Source organism: Athene noctua, chromosome 1 (genome assembly GCF_965140245.1).
Source record: "Athene noctua chromosome 1, bAthNoc1.hap1.1, whole genome shotgun sequence".
Classification (NCBI taxonomy): Eukaryota; Metazoa; Chordata; class Aves; order Strigiformes; family Strigidae; genus Athene; species Athene noctua.
In genome coordinates, this window is record NC_134037.1 from 87,093,824 (window position 1) to 87,114,952 (window position 21,129).

The window sequence follows — 21,129 nt, forward strand, 5'->3', positions numbered from 1 at the left end:
GGAGATTCGCAAAATTCTTAAAAGAGATATAAATATTCCTAAATATGAAATATACAGGAATCAGTGTTCTTTCCAGCAGACAGATAATTGGCAAGAACATTGGTTAAAAATAAACAATCTTTTCTTAATGGCTCTATCCGGCTGCCCTTCAGCTGGTGCAGGTCCAGAGGGAATCTTGCACAGGGACAGCCACAGACCTGTACTCGCCCACCAAAATGTAGCCGGGCGCTTGATCTGGTGCAGCAGCAGCCCTCTGGTTTTGTCACTCCTTGAGAGTTTTACAGAATGGTGGACTTGCTCTTTTGTTTCTTGTAAAGAAAATCACTCCTTCAAAATGCTTTTGTTACATTCAGCTGACTTTAGCTTTATAGAGGCAAAAGTGCCTTTTTCTACTGAATGCAAAGCCTGCACCCCTCGTTCCATATCTACTATTGTTCTCACTATCACAGCTTCCAACACCATAGAGTATTCACGCAGTCTGTGGTTTGACTAGATTTCTTTCCTGAACCTTATCATGCATAGAGAGATAACCTAGCATACTAGTATATGTGAATCCAGGTTATTCTATTATTTCTGCTTTCTTTAATTGTATCAAAATGCTCTTAAGACTAATATTCAGATGAATATTTACTGAATTTAGTTCCAACATCTTGAACAAACATATTATTTTCAAAGCATTTTGGTGGGTGAAGGAGTAAAACCAAACAAATGTTATATGTGCAGTAGTAGGTGAGAGACTGTTTCATGTGTACTGATTTTTTTTTTTTTTTAATCAAATTTAATTTAAACTGCTCTCTGTACATGTCATTTTATTGCAGACTAGATTGTTGAGGGCCTGTGGAAAACAAGACTGAACAGTGTTAAGCAGCAAGGTACAGGACTATCCAGCTTCTTGTGGTGTGGTGGGGGCTTTGAGCATTTTCTTGATCATACAATCTTTAAACTACAGCAGAACTTTACAGATCTCCAAGCTGTAACTAAAACCACTTTTTCTAAATGATAATGCATCTGATTTTAGCAAGAACTAGAATGAAGAAGACATTTTTTCCCATTAATACAGAACAAAAAGATGGTTTTGGGGGTTAGGATGGAGTAGTGAAATTCACAAAACCCAGAAAATACAAGTGATATTTGCAAAAGTCTTTCTTGGTACTGCGTTCTGGTGTATCACTTATGATAATATGAAGACTACTATCAAACCCATCCATTTGAAAGTTACTGTTTTGGGGGAGAAAATAACTGTATGATAAACTAATATTTATTCCTACAGTCATGACTACTGTGAATTCCAGTGAGTTCACAGGAAATCACACAATGTCTCTATTCCTTGAAATATAAAGTTAGCGTAATACCTGTTGATCTACCTGACAGGTGGATTTGAGAAGATACCTGGAAAGAAGATGCTTCAAAAACGTAAATCCAGATAACCTAACCCCAGTCTTAAACAGTGTCTAGATGTTGTGCAGGCCTCTTCCTGACTCATCAGACCAACTAGATTCCACTCACCATACCTTTGACACAGGACTTGAACCACCACCTTGCCTATGACTTTTTCTGTTTTTTTGTGTTTTTTTTTCCCCTGCTTCTCGCTGCTGTTATATCTTTTCAGGAGGCAGACATGACTCCTTCATTGGGTTACTACAGAAAGCTACTACCTGATTATTTTAAAATCTATTTTTTGAACAGATTCTTAAAATTTATTGAGAAGAAAATGAAAGTTTAAGTGTTCTATGTTATTTCAATGTCCTACAAACTTATACAAAAGATAGGGAAAGCATTGTCTAAAGCATGTTTAAAGTATAATCTTCAAATATAATCTGGAGATTATTCACTAATAAAATTCTAGAACTTCAATTTTTGAAAAAATATTACTTCTCAGATACTTCAGGATAATTTAAATAAAATGTCCTGGGAATGCCGTGTATGTATTTGTACATCAAAACCTCCTAATCAGAATAGCATTACCAAAAACTCCCTATAAAAGATAAATAGATCAGCCAAGTGAGATTTGAATCATTAAACATATAGAAAATATGTGTTCATCATGAGATATGTTGCTCATACTCAAGAGACACATAACCTTAAGGCTTCCAATGCAATGTCCTGGATTGCTAAATTTGCTTATAAGGAATTCTGTTTATAAGGCAGGTATCTGTCTGAAACAAGGTGGCCAGCCCTAGCCTGATAGATTCCCTTACAACCCTCTACTTAATTTTTCTGAATATATGGCTTAATCATCAAGTCAAGGGACTGATTCCAGGTCTAAGCCAGACAAACGACTGCCTAATTTTATGACATGGCTGCCTGGCTTGAACTTTAGCTTTTGCAATGATACCTTTTGAAATGTAGTTTAACAATACGGATTAAGCAGCATAAACTGTCATGGCCAAGTATCATACAGAGCTTCCCAGACAGGGTTCCAAGGCCTCACAGTTCCTACCAAAACCAATTGCTTTTTGTTTCCTTTTTTTTTTTTTTTTTTCAGATCAAAAAATTAATGGTACAGAAGAAGTAAGGAGCTGGCTTCTTAATTTAGCAGTGTCTTACTCAGTAATTTTTAGAAGCTTTACTGGAATAGGAAGGATACAAAATAGTCACTGGTAGAAACATATTTTTCCTTTCTTGTGATCAAATGGTCAGATGGCTTCTTAATTTAGTAGTGTCTTACTCAGCATTTTTTAGAAGCTTTACTGGAATAGGAAGGATACCAAATAGTCACTGGTAGAAACTAATATTTTTCCTTTCTGGTGATAAAGTGATCACTTTGGGTGGTGCCTCAATCCTGGACAGTGGTCTGTTTTTTCCCATGCCACTGTCCTGGCACCAGTATTTCAGAGAACTCTAAGACTGGGACAATTTCCCTAGATGCCTTATTAAGTGCACTGTTGGTAAAATACAATTGAAGCGCTGGTATACTATAGCTTCATATGTGGTCTGCATATAATATATATAGTATACATGTATACATGTGTGCTTGTGAGCACGTGTCTCTGTGTGTTCACCTGTGAAGAGAAAAACTGTATATAACTGTACTGTGTTCCCCAGCACAATTTGTGCAACAAACGTTTTCTGTTCAGCTGTGTTTGTCTGTACAACAGACTCTGTCTGAGCAAAGACATTGTCTGGGCATAAATTAAGTTAATATGTAAAGCAATTTATTGATCCAGTCCCTGATAGATTTCCTTTTCACTCAATTTTTACCTACTGTTAGCAAACCATAGGGCTTTAAAGGTGGAAATTCAATAACTGCTGTTCCTATTGGGTACTGTGTACCTGGAAGACCTAGAGCTTTAAAAGCATCTGAACTTGTAAGAGGAATTCTATTTTGCACCAGAAAAAACCAAACAAACAAACCCACAACTAAACAAACAAAAACAAAACAGCAAAAACAAAACAAAAAAGAAACAGAGAGAAAGCTTCTTTTTTTGGGAGATCAGGAGAGTTAGACTTAAATCCTTACTTTTTCTGAGCCAGATCAGATAAATTATACTAAGTATCATCCCAAGCCTTCACCATCAGGGTCTAAGTCATTTATTTCCCACACTTCACAAAAAAACAGCGTGCTTCAGTCTCTGGACAAAACACAAAAAAAGCTGAAATCTCAGAAATATTTCCAGCTGTAGTTTTCTGAGACATATAACTGCTATTGGATTTTTCTTTGGAATAATATTCTTCAAAAGAAGAACATATTCTTCAAATGAACAATGCCCTGATTCATTGGGAAAACCTGTTTATGAAGGTTTTCTTCCACCAGGAAGATTCCTGATTTTCTGTTTGCTTTTAGAGTGAAGCTATTATATTTTTGAAAGCTTTTATGTCATCCTAGCAAGGTGTATTAGCCAGGGTTTGGGAGGAGAGTCTCACTTTTTCTGTACACAACTTCCTTTTTCCTCCTCCCCCTCCATGTCCAGGCATAATTTATTTTTTCAGCATTGCTTAGTTTTTTCCTGGTTTTCTTGATTTTTATTCTAACATGAACAAGTCAGACAAGTGGTTAGAACTCCTAATCTTTACCTAATATGTGTGACAAGTTAGTCTTGGGCCCTGGTTTTGTGATTGGATCTGACAACGTGCCTGCCCCTCTGCAGGGACTTGCATGGTGCTGTCAGTATTGAGCCGTTCACGCTGCCTGCTGTATTACTTGTGAGTAACCATTTGGCATCCCTCCGTGTAGCTTTCTTTACTTTCATGCCAGTAAAACAAACAATAACAACTTTATTTTCCCTCTTCTTTATTGCTTTATTGTATTATTGCTGCCTTAGTAATATCAGGTGAGTAATATTGGCAGCTGTCTTCCCACAGATACCAACGTAGTAACTTCTTGCTACCACAGGACAGTATAGTGTTCAGATTCCCAGGACTCACTGCTCTCACAGCAGATATGAGGACCTCTGTTAAGACCAATACAACTTATTAATTAAAAAGATCAGTTATTAATGATAAATTTCTCTAAGCGTACATTAAGCATTGTATAACCATACAGAGATACACACAGGGTTTGTGACCTCAGATAATCAGAAGCACTCAACTTACAATTTACAATGAATTACATTCTTCAACAATAGCAGTAATACAAGGAAGTTTATTTTGTCATGCTCAGATTTCATAAAATAACATCTTCAAGTATAACTTCCCTATCCTCAGTAAAACAAGCAAGCTTTTGTGTATTCCAGTACTCACACAGAATGCAAATCCTGAAGAGCATCATAAATATACAGAGAGAAATAAATGATTGTATGATTTTAATATGATTTAATGCAGGATACAGCAAAAGATATAAGGCAGCATTTCCTGAAATTTCTTTAGCAAAGTCAGAGTCACCAGAGGAGACACTTACTATGAAAATTATACTATAGCCTTTGGCAAATGGAGAAGATAAATCATGTGAGTTAACAAAAAAACTGGGAACAGAGTATGCTTGATGCATTCAGAACAGGAGCTGAAGTTAAAGAATGAGACCTAGAGAGAAGAAAAGATTTCAGAGTATCTGGAAATCAAAAGCTCATATTTAAAGTAATATACAGTAGGTAGGAATTTACTTCCCAGTTCTGCCCTTGACTTACCACATGACCTTGAGTTAGTCTCTTGACTTCTCTGTCAGGTTTGGCATAATGGTGTGGTTTTCTTGAAGTAAATGCCCATTAAAAAGATTTCTTTCCCTGGAGTTTGTTGTGTGTTTTTGGTTTTTTGTTTGTTTGTTTGGTTTTTTGTTTGTTTGGTTTTTTGTTTGTTTGTTTGTTTGTTTTGTTTTTTTAATTGGAAACAAACAAACAATGAACCACCAAAGATTCTAAGTAAAAAAAATCTGAAAACTAAAAAAAAAAATAAATTTAAAGCTTCAAATGGAACTTTTCATTTTTATTTCCCCTCAAGGATTTTCAAGGAATATTTTCAAGGGATGCAAGCACTTTCCACATAAATGTTTGTCAAGAAACACATTTTCCCACCAAAATTTTTAGTAGCAAAACAGAGGGCACATTTGACCAACCAACATCATTACGTGTGTACTCATCTATATGTCATGAAACAAGAGTTTTCAGTGCCCAGATGGATGTGGCTTTCAGTTGACCAGGTGGGCTGTATGACACAGACCTAGAGTTTTGGAGTATGTGACATGCTCCATGCTGAGTGTCCCCTCCATCTCTCTGCAGTTTCTTCTCAGCAGCATGGCATATCCTCAGATGCATCCATGACATACCTTCTAAGAATATACAGTGCTAGAACAATTTCCTCTTAGCAACAAGTCAGCCCACGATTCCTTCAACAATATTAATTTATCTTAATCCCATTGATTTTAATTAGTCCAAATGATTGTTCATTGCTTTCTCACACAGCTCCTACTACCTCATGTATAAACTGTCAATGTAGTGACAGAGTATGTCTGTTCAGCTGGCAAAAAGATGTAATTATTTCTGGATTCATTCAGACTGTAGCATGTATAATGACATACATCTGATAGGGATGTGTTGAAGACTGCACAGTATCCATAGGGTTAATTGGCACAGCTTGGAACAAAATGCATAGACAGTAGATGTCCAGAGCCTGAGATAGAGTCCTTTACCATAAAGAACATAAAACTGGCTAAGATATCATAGTCATAGGATAAGTAGGAAGGAAACACCAAAGGCCGGTGAACAGAATTAGCTTTGTCCAACACGTAGTTCATAGGATCTCCAAAGAGTCTCTCTGAAATGCCTTTCTTACTCCCTCGTTTCCTGGTGAAGCCAACAAAACATTACTTACTACTCAGTTTCATCACATTTGTTCCCCTTCGAAGCTAAGTCCTATTTCTTTTACTTTCCAGCTTCTTGGAAGTTCACATGGCAATGAGTTAGCTTCATTTTATTAATGCAGGACTGGCTTTTGGTGCTAGTTGTTCACACATCCCTCCTGAGGACACCTGTAGTTTTCAAACACCTGGCTTGGCTTTGACTTGAGCCAAAATTGCAATTGCCTTAATATTTTCCTGTCTTCACTGAGACTGAGGGTAGTTCTTGAGAAAGAGAAGACAGGGAGTGTTCCCAGTTTTCACTCTGCCTTTACACCCTTGGTACATAAATAAAACATGGCCAGTAATTTATAACACCTCTAAAGTCATTCTGCTTGTTGTCTCATTGTTCTCATTATTGCTTCTATTGGATCCAGTCTAGACAAACTCTTGTTTCATGATCACAGCTACACCCTTCTCATGCAGAGAAAATCCTAGACATTAGTGAGCTCCATTCTTGCCTGTCTTCTGTAGTCATGTATAGGTAAGGGGATATGAATTGTTGCTTTCTTGTTTTAATATTTTGCACTTTGGGAAGATATAAAAAAAGCAATGAAGAAAGATTAAATCATTTGAGAAGATGATAAATCTTTAATAGCTCCATGTAAACTGTGTAAATTAAGAGATCTACAGCAATTATATTTATTAGAAATAGCACAGGTTTGTGCTGATAGCTTCTTGAGTATTTTTTCTTTATTTGTCATCAAATGTTACCTTTGACTACTGGAAAATAAATTTTAAAGCAATTATTGAAAGGGTACAAGCCCAATCAAGCATCTGTGATCCCAACTATCTCTGCTAATTGAAATAGTATCTCTTCCCCAAGCTGCTACTTTAAAAACCCTGCATGACAAAGAGATCAAGAGCTCCCTATTCTGTGATATACAAACACAATGAATCATGTGTTCTTCATTAAAAAAAAAAAAAAAATTATAAAGACTACTAGCCTTTCAGCTAAGCTTTTTCTGAACAATCTTGACTGTTTCAAAATATTACTTGGCCATTTCTATGCATAATAGATTAAGGCCTGACACAGTTTAGATGAAATGTCATATTATTGTGGTTATGATGTTGTATATTATTTAAGTCATCATTTAGATAACAGGAAAATAATTACTTTTTAGGCAAAGGCATTATTTAAAAATAAAATAAATACTTTTACATACATGCAATTGGATACTCAAGTTATTTGAACACAAGAATTTTTCAGCATGAGGAGTCTAGACCTGAAATGGGCGATACTGAGATTTTAACAAGTTGCGCTTCAAAATGCATGTTAATTTGTTAGCAAAACTGAACACCTTGTTTCAATACTGGATGCCTTCCTTATGAGCTGTAAACTGATGCCCATAGAAAGAATCGTCTGGAGGCTTTCCTATTATCTATTTACAGGTAGTCATGCAATGGCTGTCCAAGAATCTTAAATGCTGCCATGACATCTCTGAACTTGCTTGACTGTGTTCTACCAACAAATGTGCTCCAGCATCACCTCCCTGGCCCATGCCCAGCACCAACAGGACTGAGTGACAAGGTGTGGATTCCTGACCACACCAGCTCTTGCACTTGTAACAATCCCTTGGTATATACAGATATGAAAAATTATAGTATTTTTCAAGGCCAGACTCAGTGGGTTTGGGGGTTGTTTGTTTTGGGCTGGGTTTGGTTTTTCTATATCCATCTGTCTGTCTATCAATCCATACGTTTTGATATACTATAAATTTAAGAAATTGAAGGCAAGCACTATTGATAAGCTTTCTGAACTTTTATTTCTGTTCTGAGTACAGAGCTTAATCCTAAAATTCAGTCTATCACTACTGATATACAGATATACTGATACACTGACTGGAGCCATGGGCTGAGGCCAGCTGTAGGAGTTTCCATAAGGCCAAATGCCGGGGGCTGCCCTTGGGCCACAACAACCCCCAGCAGCGCTACAGGCTTGGGCAGGAGTGGCTGGAGAGCTGACAGTCAGAGAGGGACCTGGGGGGGTTGATTGACAGCCGGCTGAACAGGAGCCAGCAGTGTGCCCAGGGGGCCAAGAAGGCCAATGGCATCCTGGCTTGTGTCAGCAATAGCATGGCCAGCAGGGACAGGGAAGGGATCTTACCCCTGGACTTGGCACTGGTGAGGCCGCCCCTCGATTCCTGTGTTCAGTTTTGGGCCCCTCACTACAAAAAGGACATTGAATGACTCGAGCGTGTCCAGAGAAGGGCAACGGAGCTGGTGCAGGGTCTGGAGCACAGGTCGTACGGGGAGCGGCTGAGGGAACTGGGGGGGTTTAGTCTGGAGAAGAGGAGGCTGAGGGGAGACCTCATCGCCCTCTACAGCTACCTGAAAGGAGGGTGCAGAGAGCTGGGGATGAGTCTCTTGAACCAAGTAACAAGCAATAGGACAAGAGGTAATGGCCTCAAGTTGCACCAGGGAAGGTTTAGACTGGATATTAGGAAGCATTTCTTTCCAGAAGGGGTTGTTAGGCCTTGGAATGGGCTGCCCAGGGAGGTGATGGAGTACCCATCCCTGGAGGTGTTTAAGAGTCGGGTCGACATAGCGCTGAGGGATATGGTGTAGTTGGGAACTGTCAGTGTTAGGTTAATGGTTGGACTGGATGATCTTCAAGGTTCTTTCCAGCCTAGTTGATTCTGTGATTCTGTGATAAATTGTCTTTAATTGCAGTAAGAATCTGTAAAGTGTCATTTCAGAAAAAAAAAAAAAAAGTAAAGAATTGCTTTATGATACATTATTTGTTCCATATTATACACTCTTTGACCCTCTTGAAAATGGTTAATTCATGTAATATGGCTTCTACTGGGTCCTGGGATACAAGTCAGGAGCAAAAACCAAGACTGTTCTCCCAGTCAAGTCAGAGAAATCTCTCCTTTTATAATCTGATGGGTAGTGCTGAATATCAGCTGGATGCATGACTTAAAATTATTATTTGACTTAAAATATAGTAAATAAAGAACAACATAACAAGAAAATACATTATACAGACAATTTATAAAATTTATGAGTATGAAATAATAGATAATAAGGACAACACATATAAAAACCATTTACATTTAAAATTAGAATTGTTCCCCAAATAATATAAAAAATATGACTAGCCTATGAGGAAGAAAACCTTACCTAAGTTCAGAGGCTATATTTCAAAGGTTTGAGGATATGTGCAGATGGAAAATCTCAGCTTGAACAGAGCTTCAAGGCCACGGAGATACCATATTAGAATAAACATTTCGTTGATGCTAACATAAAATTAATCCTTTTAGAGTAAATAAATCCCTATCTTTAATCTAAAAAGATGTCCATATGTATATAAAGATAAGATCTTTAAACTACCTTTGTGATTTCTATCCTGGCTTATTTCTTACTTCTGAAACGTTTGATGTTTGGTGTTTCCCTGTCACATAATTTCCCATTACATATCTTAAGTGAAGTAAAATGGATTCTGTCACATTGCTAAGCTTATTCTCACTGAATGATATTTTATACTATTTTTATATAATCTTATACGCTTTAACACCTATAGGTTGACTAAATGAATGAACATCAAATAATAGGGTAGTAGCAGAGGTACAGCAGGCAGAAACACCACGAGTGCAGTCTGCTCTGATCACTTGTTCAGGAAGGTCTGCATTAAGGCAGTTTATATAAAAGCACTGCGCTTCATAGGCTCATCCTTTTGTAGCTCCTTCTTTTATGTTTTCTATGGTATTTGCACCTTGATATGTAGCAGACTTGCAGTTTTTCAGAAGTACTTTCATAGACACAGTGTGCAATGTATAACACTAATACGTTGCTTTCATATCGATTTGGGTGTGTTTACGTGGTATAACTTGTATTGACAGAAGTCTTTGGATATGCTACAAAGTCAGAGGTTTTCCAGACATATTTCTCTCAAGGTAATACACAATACTCCTGCTGGGCAAAAAGATAACAGACTGTGTTACACTAAATCATAATGTTTGCATTTACAGTTACGGCCTTAATATTGCAGTGGCACCGTTAAAGGCTACAAGGTACAGAGCTCTTAAAAAAAATATTTCTACAGACTGTAAAATTTCATTACTACTGCTCTTACACCAGGATCCAGGATTTGCTTTCCTGAGGGCTTCCTCAAATGCTTCCAAAAGAGCCTATGTTTACTTTTTTATAAAAATTCTGAACACAGTACAGAAGGAAGTTAATCAGAGCAGTTAATCCAATAACTCCATGCTTTGTCTTTTTCTGTTAGCATTCCACATCTAGCAGCCACTGTCTACTAATACATAGATTTGAAGTAGTTCATTTCCTACTCTTTAACTGACCATGATCTCTATGAACATATGCATGCTTATCAGTATAAATATGTACATTTTAGGCCTTGGCTTCACACAACAATGAAACCAAATATTTACAAATATACACAATAGAATCCTCCATTTGTTGGTGTGATTCATGTTTAACACTAGTGTGTAATAAATTCATGTCAGTGTCAGCACAACCATTTGCTTGCATTTTTAAAACTCTTGGGATTAAAAGAAAAAAAATCATCACTCTTCTCTCATAGATGTATTACCTTGCTAATAAATCATCTCTAGAAAAAGTTGTGCACCCTACTTTGAGAAGAGGTCACCATGAGCAAAGTGAAATGTGTGGGAAGGTGGAAGTTAGGCTCAATCACAATCGTAACACGCAGAGTAAAATACAAGAAAAAAGTGAGATAAAGTTCCAGCTTTGTTTGTTTTTTTTAATATAAATTGTGCTGCACCCTCCAACTGAATCTTATTCTGTATTAAAGTGCTTTTCAAATTTGTGAGTTTCTTGATCAATTATCCTAACTGATTAAAATATCTGCTACAATGCCCTAGAAGAATATATTATTTTATGGAAATTACTTTTGCACATGGATACAAATATGAACATAGAAAAAGTATGAAAAATCCACTACTGACTGTGAAGCAGATAATTAGCCTTATATTGAAAGCTACTTAAAAAAACCCCAACTTGATTTGTGAACCTTTTGACTGCATAATTCCCATAAAATTCATTATACCACAAATTCAGAAGAGTGGAACCTCAGCACTTACAGGTTATTCACATTGCCTTTTTTATTCAGGGCTGTTAAAATAGATCACAAATATTAATTTATTACAATGCAGGATCTCACCCCCCCCCCCCCCAAAAAAAAAAATCCTCCCTGCCCCACCTCTTTCCATCTTACCTTTCAAGAGACGACTGATTCTCCTGACAGCCCCAGACCAGGAGCAAGCATTTTGCAGGGGCCCTTGGAAACATCTTCAGCCATACAGATCAATCTTTCCATATGGATGATTTCCACTTGAATGTAAGGATTTTAGGGAATCCACCAAATCCTTTTCCTACACTGCTGAACTGCAGGGATTTTGCTGCAGAGATGGCACCTAACTATACCTCCTGGGACTTCTACGAGAATTTGTTACAACTCCTGACGATGAAGGACAACCATTATTGTCTTTATTTTTTTCAGCTCTCAACAGGACTGTGCATTGCTCTCTAGTCTGCAGCATGTCATGCTCTATTGGAGTGATATGGCACAGAAATACACATTTTCCTGTATTGAGTGAATTGGAAAATCATGTGTTTTTAATTAGCTGTAAAAGGACACTACAGCAGCTGGTACTACAAAGCTTATGAAAAGATTTGCCTTGCTTTGGCTTTGCACTTGAAGAAGCAAACAGTTAAGTGCCTGCTTTTCTACAGTGAGTGATGAATGTGAATTATGTGGACTGGAGAAGGCTTGGAGTTTTAAACACAGGCTCTTCCCATTTCACTTCGGTGCTGCCGGGCGGCTGCTAATTTACTCCTGCTCTATTGCCTGTTTCTGGATCATTACTGAAACTGTGTTAGTCATAGACTGCCTGAGATGTTTTACAACATTTCTTGAATAACAGACAGCTGGTGTACAGCAAGAGCACACCATACAGGCTCCAGTCCTCCTTATACTCACTTGTATGCTCCTGGGCAGGGGAGGGCAAAATACAGAAGCCTGCAGAAAATCTCTGGGAGGAAAGAAGGAGACATCACCAGAGCAGGATTTTTGCCTCCCTGTTGTTATGTTGCTCTGGTCCAAAAGAGAGAACAGGAATTGCAGGTGGCCAGGTGGCATGTTTCCCACCACTAAATCTCTGCTTTGGCTTCTGTGATGGAGAAGTTAAGAAGCAATACCAATGTACTCAGTATTTCTTGAAGCTGTATGAGTTTGTCTCACATGTTCCATGGTACTTATTTTAGGAGGGCACAAACTTCCACTCAGGCTTCAGCTTCCCATCAATCAGCAATAGCCTCACTCAGATGAAAGGGATACTGCACAACAGTGTTGAAGATTGGGATGGGCAAGCAATGAACACTAACAGCCAACTAATATTTTCTGTGTTTGTCAGTTCAGCCTCAGCCTTTGTAAGTATATAAAGGGACTTTCCCATCACCCTCTACTTAACTCATGGATACACTAACTAAAACAGGTTTGAACTTTTCCATGTTTTTTTTTTCCCTCTTCACTATCACTCTCAGATTTTAATCTATTCAAAATTGGTAGCGTTTACTAAAGCTTGTCACACATGGGTTCCCTTCAGCATTCAGAATCACCACTCACAGTTAGCATGCCCTACTCTTATGATACCATGGAAATGGAAGTTGTATATAAGTGCTAAGTACCCAGTATTATTTATTGGTATCAAAATTATATACTCTTGAAGATCTGTGCATATCAACCTTAAGGCTCTAGAAATGAATCAGATATTTTATCATATTTATATAGTTTCATATACCATGTTCTGGGTACTTACGTGAACAGTTTCCATGTTTTGATAACTAACCTGGGTTTTTACAGAACACCCCAGAAGTGCTGAAATCCTGGCTAACATTGCAGCCACATAACCACAGACTTGTTATGCGTATACTTAACTTTGGTACACTTCCCAGACCAATTCCTTTAAAGCGTTTTCTGCTCTCAATTTCTGTGCAAGTCACTACACTTTCAAAATATTCCTATAGATTTTTTTCATCGTTTCTAACAGAAATAATGGAAAGTGAATTATTTAATAGAAGGAGTAGCAAACACATACTCTTTGAAAAATTTCCAGGTCAATGATCAAAAAATATTACCTGCATCCTAAAGGTGGAGTTGCATGAATTGGCTGATTTGTCTCTGTTGCAATGTGAAGTATCTTTTCCATTTGATACTGTGCTGAAGAATTTCTTCAGTGTGTTCTCCGTATGAGAACTGGACTCAATCAATTTCCATTAGTGAGAAAGATACCTCTGGGAAAAAAAAAAAAAAAGTTTTAATTCATCATAGCAAAAACAACATTTCATTTTTTTTTTAAACCTGTCTAAAATGAAATTCATGTTAGCTTAAGCAGAAAAAATACCTCAGGTGTAAAGATACTAAGGTTTTGTCTTTCCTCACAGAGTATTCCAAAATTAACTTTTAGTCCTTCAAAACTAACAAACTTCATTCTTCCAAGGTATTATCCAAAAGTAAGCCAGTAGATGTGCTGGCTTTTCCACATACAGTATATACCAAGTACCACAGGTGGCTGCTGTCCTTATAGATCCCCCAGCAGCACTTGTAAATTCACCTATAGAAACATGGTGGGTTGACCTTGGCCAGCTGCTGTACACCCACCCATTTGTTCTCTCAATCCCCCTCCTCAAGAGAAAAAGAGGAGAAAATAAAATTAAAAGCTTGCAGGTCAGGACAGAGAGCTCACTCACCAATCACCCTCACAGGCAAAACAGATTTGACTTGGCAAAAATGAATTTAATTTATTGACACTTAGTAACAGAGTTGGAGGGTGAGAAAGAAAGGCAAAACCTAAAACACTTTCCCTCCACGCCTCATCATTTTTTCCCAGGCACAACTTCACCCCTTCATTTCCGGTCTCTCTGCCTTGCCCACCAACCCTGGGCAGTGACGGGGGATGGGGACAGGGACTGATCAGTCCATGGCAGCTCCTCTCTGCTGCTCCATACTCCTCAGGTTCCCTGCTGCAGCATGGGGCCTCTGCAGGCTGCCTTCGTTCAGGATGAGCTTGCGCTCCAGGCCGCAGTTTCTTTGGGACATGTCCACCTGCTCCGGTGTGATATTCCGAGGGGCTGAAGGTAAAACCCTGCTCCTACAGCCTGAAGCACTGTCTCCTCCTCCTTCTGCTCTCACTTTGTTGTTCATATTTTTTTTTCTCACAGTTTTTAAAAATTTGAAAGCATTTTGCCCTTTTCGAAGCACCCTTTCCCTGAGGCACCGCCAGCGTGACGGCGGGGCTCAGCTGTGCCCTGTACTGGGGCCGATGGAGAGGGCTGGAACTGGCCGTGCCCCACACGGCCAGCCCCGGCTTCTCACAGAGGCTGCCCTGCAGCCCCCACCGACAGCATCTCACCAGTGACTCTCCTGACACGAGAGGTAAATAGAGATCTAAATGCAGAGTTTGACACCGTACTGGGTCTGGCTGAGCTGGAATCGTTTTTCCCCTCTAGCAGCCCTCACGGTGCTGTGTTTTATGCTGGGAGCTGGCAGGGTGTTGATAGCACCCTGGTGTTGTGGCTACTGCTGAGTGGTGCTTACACAGCACCAAGGCTCTTTCTGACATTTCCCCCCCTCGGTGGGACCTGAACTGACCAAAGGGATATTCCAGATCATGTGACGTCTGCTCAGTATAAAGCTGGGATAAGGGAGGAAGGGGGTGGGGTCACCCTTGGTGCCCCGAGGCAACCACTACATGTATCGGAGCCCTGCCTCCTGAGAAGGCCCGACAGCGCCTGTTCATGAGATGTAGAGAATAAATCTATTTTCTTTTTTTTTGCTTCCGCGCGCGGACCTTTGCTTCGCTCTGCTTATATTAAAATTACTTTTACCCACAAGGATTGGTCTATCTTATTTTCTTTCCCCTCTTTGCCCTGTTGAGAAAACAAGGGGAAAGTGGGGGAAGTGATAGAGCGACTTGGTGGGTACCTGGCATTTAGCCAAGGTCAGACAACCACAGACACATCTTACAAAGCATATGAAGTATGTTAAACAGATCTTAAAGGGATGAGGCTATAGATACTCCGAGGTAACGGAGCTTGGCCTACACATTTCCAACGTGCATCAGATGTTCATAAAATGCACTGGAATAATGCTTATCTAATGTTTCTTTTTACAATTTAGAATCAATTAAAATATGTGCTTGAACCTTACCAATACTCGGAATCTTGGATAATCAGAAAGATTTTTATCAGTTTAAAGTATTTGGTCATAAATGCTTAGAAATTTATGCCAAGCAACATGATCTGCCTCTGATTTCTGCGCAGCTGACCCTCTCCCAGTTTCACTGTTACTGTGTCACCATCTATATCTGACTGATGGCGCTTCAATACTTCCAAGTCAGAGATTAATGATCAAGTTCCCACGTCTTGGTCACCTGACTTTGAAGGAAGGAGTGGGATTTGAATTGTGGAGGTTAAAAAAGGAAAATATTTTTCCTGTCTTGTGATTGCTGAAAGGTCATTCTTGAGCACAAGTGGTTTAAATAATTTATTGTGAGCTACTGAGTCATAACAGAGTTACTGATCTGTCTTTTACTATGGTGACATTCTACTTTTTCAACTCTGTATTTTTTTATTCTGCAGTTGGATTAAATATCTCTCAATCTGCAGTTACCAGAAGTGTTTAGGCATGCTGCAACTGCATAATGATGTGTCAGATCTGTACCTTTTATAGTCTGACTAACAGAGAAGTGTCTTGATGGGACTACATGCTAAGAAGTGTTTTGCTTGGGAACAGCATGCCTCTATCAGCTTTGAGTGCATAATTTATTTTCTAAGTAGCCTGTGCATACTCACTTTGCAACAGGAGATAATTTGAGACTCCAATGCTGATCTACTTTTTGCATTTCTGCATTGGCACTGAGAGTCTTCCTACCTCGTTAAACTTGTCTTCTTTATTTTGTGTGCTTTGTCATTCTATGCAGTCTAGGGGAGCTGATATATCCCTTATTATGTCTTTTAGTAACTGAAAATTTGCCTAGAAGTTAAAATAGTTCTCATGGCTGCTAGTATTTCACAAATTTTATTTTGTCTTTAAGGCAATTAACAAATACAAAAATATTTTTGGTTTCCTCACCTAACTTAAAATATTTATATGTACTGAATACATTCTGGATCATACTCCCTGAGAGTATATGGAAGTTTGGCCCCTTGACAAGTGTACCTACCTAAATGTCTTTCCAGTTTCTGACTACTTTGATTGCAAAACCTTCCTACACCATAAATACAAAATGCTTCTAGTTGCTGTGTAAAACAGCCAGAACACCTTTCCACAAGAAAGACTTCAACAATCCTCCTCTTCACTCTGCTATTTTTTCTTCATTTCTTCTTTTGACCCTGAACAATGATTATGGACAGGAGCTAATGTCTCTGTCAGGATATGGGTCTCATTATGAGAAAAAGGTCCACTTGACAGAATTTCTGTACTTTGAGAAATGAAGAGTAGTGTAAAACTGTCATGCAAAATAAAAAAGTAGAGGAAGAAAAAAATAACCCACATAAAAAAGGAAAAGAAAGACTAGATACTGTCATGAAACTGTTGTCTCCATGCAGAGTGAGTCCCTATGTTGGTTGTGTTTTGGCAACATAGCATGCTTGAGGACAACAATTCTTGTGGGTCCCTCTGTGTGGGCAAGGGACACATGGGCTGCCACAGATTTCCATCCTTCCAGCTCTGCAGCCCAACTGCCCCTTCAAGCTCATTGGAGTCTCTCCTCATGAAGTTTCCCCTCACCTGTTCTGTGCAGCATGTCCCACCCAGGCTGAGCTGAGACATTCTTAGGAGTCTGTCCTCTCAGCACAGAAAGAGGTGGAAGCAAGGTAAAAGCATATGAGAAATCATTGACGCTGAAAATGAGCTATGGAAAACCTGTTTTTAAAAGGGAAGAACCGCTGTTACAGGGAGTATACACTCAATTTATACTTCTGATGGGCATTAACAGGCAGCAAAGAAGGAAAGCACTGTATATATGTTTTTATTGTATTACATTAAGAAAGACAACTTCATTTCTACTTACCTCATTGTTAGATCTGCTATCGCTGTTGAATCCATTTAAAAATTTAGGAATAATGACTTTAAGCTCACAAAGGTCTTGAAAGCATTAATTAATTGTTTTGGTAGTGTTCCCCCTTATGTGAAATCAAAGTGTTATAAAAATCAAATTATTATGTTACCAAATAATAGACCAATAACTTGAATTTCAGTCTTGACTAGACCAGTTTTATGTAGACAAGGCTCCATCTGAAACACACTTGTCTGCTTCTATATGTTTTTCTCACAAACAGTCAGATGTTATATCTAATGACGTTTGAAATAATTGATCAGTTTAGAAAATTGTGAACCACTGCCATCCTCATTGGACATTCTCTGAAACTGTCATGAAACATGAATGTGATCGTGTTCTTTAGAGGTATTAAACAGTAGAAAACTCCAAAAATTCTGTCTCATTTTTTCAGATGTGCTTAGTGGTTGGCTCTAGTGCAACCTTGATCATCAGCCATTAACACAATTTTGATTTTGCTTGTACCACAAGGCTCACCTGACTTTATGGAGTGGTGTGTGGTTTACACGATGGAAGACCAGATAAAATGCAGCTTGAGTAGATTGTGCCAGGCTAACTTGATCCCTTTTTTTTAGACAGGATAAATAATTTTCTTGACAAGGGTAATTCCGCAGACTTGATCTGTTTGGAGCTCAGTAAAGCTTTTGGCACAGTGACACATGGGGAATTGTTAGTGAAGCTGAAGAGGATGAGGATTAGTACAAGAATGTCAATACAGTAAGGCAGAGGCCAAAGGGGAGACAATGGGGTGTGTTGTGCTGACAAACCAGTGGGCTAGATACATACTGCTGGTGAAATTCCTCAGTGACTAGCAGTTGCTCAGCCTTGGCCAAAGGGAGGGGTCTACCAGCTGAGACTGTTGGTGAGATGATGTTCAGAGGCACTGCCAATGATGACCAGTGAGTATCTGGTGATCAGATAAAAAAAAAAAAAAAATGAACATAAGGTCACAGTAAGTCAAAAAGTGAGAAGTACAGTGAGGTGAAATAGGATAATAGACGTAGGAGCTAAATACAGGCATTTCTGTCATGCGCTGCGTGTTATCACCTGGAAACAAAGAAGCAAAAAAAATACCTGTTGGTACTATTTGGTCAGTGGGTAACTACTAGGCAGCAATGTGATGGAGCAGTGAGAACGGCAAGGTGAACACCAGTTTACAATCCAGGGCCCTCTTACCACTTCTGAGCTCTGTCTAACCGGTCATATTTAGTACCTTCTCTAAAACTGGTATATAATTTCACCCACATTGAAGGAAAGTCAACTCAAAAATAAAAATGATACACAAATACAGCTTGGATAAGCAGAAGAGAGGAGGACCCATGTTATAAAATAAGACTAAGAGAGCACAGGTTTAGCCTAGCAAAATCATTGAGGGGGCATTATAAAGATCTTAAAACACAGGAAAACGGTGAGCTAGATCAAGTCAAGACCAGTATTGTCAGGCAAGACAGATGGGTATAAAGTATTCAGAAATAAATTGAGGCTTAAAATTAGAAGTTCCTAACTATTACAGACATGAGGTTCTACTGTTCCAGAGGAGTAAAAAGAGAGGAAGCAAAAAGTAAAAGATGATCTTAATCATCTGAATTGTCTGCATGAAACTATGTGATTCCTGATTGCGTGTGATGGATGATGCCACAGACGAGGAAGTGGTGTTCCCTTCAAGGATAACTTCAAGGAGTGCTCAACAGAGATGACTGAGCTGATTTCTTAATGAGCTCATTTGGATCTCAGCTGCAAATACACAATCGCAGAGCATCCAGACGATGACTGCACAGACTCTGGGAACAGCAGTGGCACGCACACAGGCACAAGAAGTGCAGGAGGCCAAAGATGCAGGATTAGCATCAACAAAGACAAGAATGTAAATTCAGTGGTCCTCAAGAAAAAGTGTGTTGTGCATCAGCTTGTCTGGTCGTACAACTGCATGGTACTCACTTGTACATCTCCACCTTTCTTGCAGCGCTGTTCTCTGCAAGGGCTGGCACGCTCATGGTGACTTGATCTTAATCCTTCAGGGCGTCCCACACCACAGTGAAGTTCTATGTTTTTCAGTGAGAGGAGAAATAAATCAAGACATTGAGAGATGTGCAACCTCTGATACCGCATTTGCTTCTTTTTCCTGCAGATATCTCTTGAAAGATAATTAAGTAATGTTTCCTAGTAAAAAAAAAAAAAAAAAAAAAAAGTCAACAAAACAACAGTCTTCCAATTAATCTTCGCCTCTGTTCCTTCTTAACAATGCATTGTAAAGACCCATATTATACCTACTATGCAGGTTTGAACCTCTGGTCTCTGCTCAGCCAAAGTTCTTGTTAAAGTCAATAGATTTTTTCCATAAAGGGTATTATTTAGCAGTGTCACTGCAAAATTTATTCCCCTACCTTAGGCTTCCTAAACAGTTCCTTGACTGTCTTGACACTTCTTTATACAAGACACTATCCAATATGCGTTTTCCAGGATCATTGATTTTAATGTGTATACGCTTGCTTTAAAGGCCCATTTTGCATGACTCAAGGTTAAATATATTTATGGCACACAGTTGTACTAGGCAACTGGGTCCTGATTTATAAAGTATTGATATGCATCTTAAAGCAAGGAAAATTCAAAGCCAAGCTGATCTCAGCTTGCTTTGAATCTTAAAAAAATGTATTTTCTAAAATACATTCTGCATTATATACATAGATGATTTCTGCCACAGCCTCAGAAATTAATGAGGTTATGGTAGATACAAAGCTATGTACTTTTTGACCCTGGTCTGACCATACTGTGATTTACCATTCAGGATATTTTTTCACCCCATATGAATGGTCCATGTGTTCATATATTATCCACTTCAGCCTGAGGTCATCTTAACTATGTTTTGTGTGCTCACAACTGGGAAGCCCTTAAGCAAATATAACAGCTAATGAAAGAGACAAAGGGGAAAAGACGGTCAAATGATACAGACTTTTTCTTCAACTACAGCTTTAGTGGCATAAAAAGAAATACACTACTTCTAATATAATCTTAAAAAGCAGGGGTGCACACTGTGACCTCATCTCTGACATGCTGGAGTGCTGAGCCCTTGGCAGCGGAGGTGCAGAACTCCAAGGACAAGCACGCCCTGAAGGGTCACCTGAGACAACACCGTCACAGAGACTCTCAGCTGCTCTGAAACCCCAGCCTAGTGTATAGCGTTAGTTCTGACACTATTTTTAGATGCAAGGTAAAAGGAAAAGCATCGATGGGCAGTAAAGCAAACATATGCAGAGCTCAAGAACAGAAGAATCTTTGCACACCGGAAAGTCTTGATTTCTTCATGTGTAAGAATTTTTTTTTGCCTTTTCATCCCACAGGTATTTTTTAGAGCGTTATGAATTCCTCATTGAATTCATTGAAAAACAGCAGCTTGATAATTTTTTTTTTAAGTGTTGAAAATTTTTTATGTTCTTTCACAGGCTTTGGTCACGACTGCTTGTCACTAAGGATTCTGCGGCATGTTCTGTGAAAATCCTGGCGCCAGGGTGTGGGGCGCAGCCCTTGGCATGGGGGATGCTGGTTCCCAGTGTGGCACTGGTGCAGCGCCCCGGGGCCAGAGGAGTCCCACCACCCAGGGCTGGCTGCCTGCGGGCAGCAGAGGAGGGGTCCTCGCACAATCGTTCCTCACCGAATGCAGAAGGTGCAAGATGGACCCCAAGTTTTTAAATTTTTATCTTTTATTTTTTCTGGCGGTAGTAGATAATTGAAATAATACTAGTTATTAAATTAATAGAGAAT